This window comes from Engraulis encrasicolus, chromosome 12 (genome assembly GCF_034702125.1).
Source record: "Engraulis encrasicolus isolate BLACKSEA-1 chromosome 12, IST_EnEncr_1.0, whole genome shotgun sequence".
Lineage (NCBI taxonomy): Eukaryota > Metazoa > Chordata > Actinopteri > Clupeiformes > Engraulidae > Engraulis > Engraulis encrasicolus.
The window spans coordinates 34,229,421-34,234,420 of record NC_085868.1 but is presented as its reverse complement, the minus strand read 5'-3'; the positions used below and the strand labels follow the sequence as shown (position 1 = coordinate 34,234,420).

The 5,000-nt window shown below is 41.1% G+C and overlaps 1 protein-coding gene across 3 annotated transcripts in view; it reads left to right on the top strand.

Moving 5' to 3' along the window:
* pnpla4 (patatin-like phospholipase domain containing 4) overlaps nt 1-5,000 on the top strand; it is a 10,560-nt gene that overhangs the window by 2,205 nt on the left and 3,355 nt on the right. The gene's annotated exons all lie outside the window — the stretch shown is intronic.

The window sequence follows — 5,000 nt, the reverse complement described above, 5'->3', positions numbered from 1 at the left end:
CTTCATATTCCAACCAAGGCCCCCCTTACATCGGTCAAGCCACACTATATATTTCTGTGCACCTCCTTTCACAATCATTGTCTATGTCTGTGTGTCACGGCCCCATTCGAATACATAAAATAACAATAATGGTGGTAATGTTCAGAGATGCGTTAGATTATTATAATGCAGTTCTTAACTAATAATACCGTTAAGCTTATTTGTGTTTATTTTGGTGTACATTAGTTACTCAATTATTTATTTTCTTTGGATATACTTTTCCTTCCAGCTTTCCTCAGACCCCCTAGCATCCCTTTGAAAAATACTGCTCAAGACACATTCATCACACACGCTCGCACACACACACACATACAGTATGTCCCAGAAGTGAGTACACCCCTCACATTTCTACAGATTTGTAACTCTATTTTTTCATGGGACAACATGAAAGAAATATCACTTTGACACAATGAACAGTAGCCAGCGTAGAACTTTTGTAGCTGCTTCAATTTATTGTTCACTCAAAATAATTTGAAATACAGCCATTATTGTCTCAAAATGCATCTCACGAAAGCGAGTTGACATGCATGTGCCTTTTGGTGATATTCAGCTTTCAAATGTTGACAGTATTCATGCAGCCCCAAACATGTCAGTCCCACTACCATGCTTGATTTTACAGATATGACACTTTTTTGGTACAAATCACTTTTTACCACCACACTCGCTTGATACAATTTAAAACAAATGTGTTTATTTTGGTGTCACTCCTCTGAGATGCACACAACTTCTCTCTCTCTCTCTCTCTCTCTCTCTCTCTCTCTCTCTCTCTCTCTCTCTCTCTCTCTCTCTCTCTCTCTCTCTCTCTCTCTCTCTCTCTCTCTCTCTCTCTCTCTCTCTCTCTCTCTGTCTATATCTATGTCTCTCTCTCTGATATACTCTCACTGTCTGCCTCCCCTGCTTGTCTTTGTATATTCCCCTGCAATGCACACAACTCTGATCTGTCTCTCTCTCTCTGTTTCTGTCTCTGTCTCTGTCTCTCTCTCTCTCCCTCTCTCTCTCTCTCTATATATATATATATATATATATATATATATATATATATATATATATATATATATATATTTCTCTCTCTCTCTCACACACACACACACACACACACACACACACACACACACACACAGGGATTAAAGTTTTCCGTCGCTACGACGGATTTCCGTCAACTGGATTTTCGTTTGGACGGATTTCCGTCCGTATAATTTATGTCAATTAATTTACAAGTTTTACTTTCCAACTGAACACAAATCGAGAGCACTCCTGGTCACGAGAAGGGGACGAGAGGTGTGTTTGGTGTACGGATTTAGTTATACACTCCACCACTGGTGTGATAGGCCTACAACAGATTCACTCATCAATAGTTTTGAGCCATCCCCTGTTCTTCCGTGTTCCCTTAAAAAAGGTACAGCACGAGCGTAATAGTGTAATACTATGTCTTTAAAGTGCCATGACAATCGTTAAACGAGTTGGACTGAGATTCCAATATGGGCTAATGCATGGAATGCATAGCTGGAAGAAGGTAGGACACGTTTCCATTATCGTTGCACCTGCCGTGGCAGATAGTTAGGGGAAAAAAGAATAGTTTACTTCGACTGCGCAGGGCTGTACATTAAGACCAATTGGTCGCATATTGAGCCTAAATTTTAGACTGTGCGAGAAAGAAAAATAAAACGGGCGCACCTGTACGAGTATGCATTTCAACCCTTTCATTCGCATTTTGCTCCTGAGTTCGAGTGCATGATTGCGAGAGCTGCTCATTTTTTCCACAGCCCGTCTGATAGACAGCATCAAACTCCATTGGGAACGCACTTCAAAAAAGACGGTCAATGTTGCTTGAATTCCGTGTTGGCTAAGATTGAGCCATCTCTGCTCCCGTAGCTCAGAAAAAAAACAGAATCGCTTCGCACAGATCCCTGGTAGCCTACAAGGCGCGCATGCCTCATCTCCTAGTCGGATGTTCTGTGCCAAAACGTCTTGCAGCTTTTCGAAATGGACTGCTGTTTAAAACGTTCAAATGCGGGAGTTTGCATTGCTAACAGGAAACCTCTTGAATCCGATAATGAAATGACCACTCGGTTTGCTAGCTCATGTGATTTAAAAGACGTCGTTGTTTGAGCTGTTTTGGCGTTTCCCAAACCGCTGTCTTCGCAATGACTTCGCCAAAAAATGCAAACGCAATCAAATTAATCAAGTCAAAATATAGTTTGAGGAGCATCCACAAGTAGTGTGCAGTGCGCGCAAATTTAAAGTCTAGTTGGTCCAGTAGCTACCGGTGCTGTAGGCTATCAAAGAGCAGCCAACACAGTGAGATAATTTTGCTGCTCCCAGTTTAATTTCACACCGTTCCAACCCATGCGTTTGAGGAAACAAAAACTAGGCTATAATAAAGCCCGTTGGATTAACGTGTAGTAGGCTATGTTTAAGATTTAGTCAATCTAGTTCAGTAAGCATGTGATTTACATGCTTTTAATCACAAAGTTATAATAACAATAATAATAATAGGCCTAATAATAGTAATAGTAATGGGAACTGTGATTTATGGCATATAGCAGTGGTTCCCAACACGTTTTGCACTGGCACCATTGTATCCTAAACTTTTGGGGACCCCATTTTTTTCACAACCAAAACCATGACTGAGCATACTTTCTGGCTATAAAAAAAATAGTGGATATTTCTGACAGTATAAGACTACAATAGCTATGGATTGTTAATTAGTGATATTTATTGGTATTTTTTTTTATTTCACACCTAGACATTTCAGGGGAGCCCATTGGAATTCCAGGTGACCCCATACCCCAGTGTTGGAAAAAAAAAACCACTGACATAGGCCTTTAGCCTAGGCTATTTTGCATGAAGATGAAGAAACAAGCAATGGTGCCCCAATAACAAAAGTGTCACAACATTTTTAGAGTGCTCCTAAATTTTTATCTGTGCTCCTAAATTTTTATCCGTGCTCCTAATTTTTTTCATTTAGGAGCACCTGTGCTCCTAGTGAAAAAGCTTAACGTACAGCCCTGGTGTGCATGATGTCCTTTTCATGAAGGGTTTGCCTTTTAAGCATTGTGGCTTTTACTAACATTATTCGTAGCCCCAATGGGACGGCTGTCATTGACAGCTAGCTATGATACCACGCGTTTCCTCCTCAAAGTTTAGCGCGTTTGACTGGCTGCGTAAAAGGGCTATGGTAGAACTAGCTCTAGTTGTCTTTCTGACAACGGATAATTTACTGTCTCATCTGTAATCATAGCAGATTAACTTTGTTGTTGCCGATATATATTTAAGAAATAAGTTAAAAATGGGTTGCATTTTACAGGAGTCACTGATGCTATCCCTGGCAGAGCCAATATTTTATGTCACGTCTTGTTCTGGGAAGCAGTGTTCTGATGGGTGGACTCATGGTCGATAAATGCCGTTTCGATGTTTGTTTCACTTTCAAGGCTTGTTGTAGGCTATTGTGTGATGCTATTTTTATAGTTTGGAATAGTGTGCAGCAACAATTGTGTGTGTGCTTGATTTTGAGTGGCTCAACGTCTGTGCCCATCTTCTCGAAATATGCGTTTCGTTTGAGTTCAGTTAGGCGCACTGCGCACTCAGGACTGATGGGTGGGTGATTTGCCTTGATTCGAGTGGAAAGTTGCGCGACAAGCTTGGGAAAGTGTGTTACTTTTGTTAAACGATAGACGTCTGTGACTGTGCCGTGTCTGCGTGCGTCGTGTCAGCTTGTATGAGAGAACACGAGTGCGTGTAGGAATCGGGGACGTTTTTTAAGTTAATGGTAATACTAAGCGTGTGCCTGGCACCGCACATCGAGAAGCAAAAAAGTAGCCATAGGTTTTCAAAACGGTAGAACACAGAGGCAGACTACCGCACCCTGTTTGTAAACGTCAACAAGTTGTTTGTAACAGGATGAATAGTGAAAAAGGGTGAAATGCATACACATAACCAACAACTAGTTCTCTACCTCTGATTGCTATGACCAGACAGTGCATTGTTTTTTAAATGTCAGAAATACAACTGCAAGCAATGCGCACCAGTGCTTTCACCAGATCAGTGTTTGCCCATTCTGATGTGAAAGACAAAATATAGCCTACTACTACTACAACAACAAAAAAACATAATGGGATCACTGTATCAACGCATTGCAATTCCAATTCAATAATTCTGTGATATCAGCTTGACCATTTTGAAGCAACACTCATTGTGAATCCATTCTGCATAATGTTGTGAACAATTCATAAATAATGGGTAGAAATAAGAGGAAATAGCCAAAACATTCCCCAAATTGCAGTTCAGTGTTTGCAGTCTGATAGTATCCATTATCCCTCCCATTCTCGGCCAGTTCTAGTCAATCTGGTGGCCTAGGCCTGCCCACTTTCCCTCTTTCCTTCTTTTGTTTTTAGAAATTGGCATCTGTAAACATAGCATTGTAGGCCTACATCTGATTGAGAACATCTGATCTAGTACCTATAGGTACATTCATACTGAGTGTATACAGGCCTACTTGGTGTATAATGAATATTCATTGTTAATGTGAAGTGTAAAGTTTTATGTTGGTTGAAGTTCTGATTTTGTGGCAGTTTTTGGTATTACTGGCGCCCTCAAGAAATAGGTCTATTCTGCTCTAGGCGACTGCCCTGTCTGCCTTTGTCTAGCGCTGGCTCTGACACCATTCCTTGCGTAAAACCAGTGTATGTTTCGTTACGAGGGCAGAGCCTGGCTACATTGGTTTTCGTAGGGTTACGGAGTGATACTCGATCGGGTACCTAACCGGTAAAAAAGTTCAGTCAGATTACTTTTTTTTGCTTTAATCCCTGCACACACACACACACACACACACACACACACACACTCTCACTCTCTCTCTCTCTCTCTCTCTCTCTCTCTCTCTCTCTCTCTCTCTCTCTCTCTCTCTCTCTCTCTCTGATACTCTCTCTCTCTCTGATACTCTCTCTCTCTCTCTCTCTCTC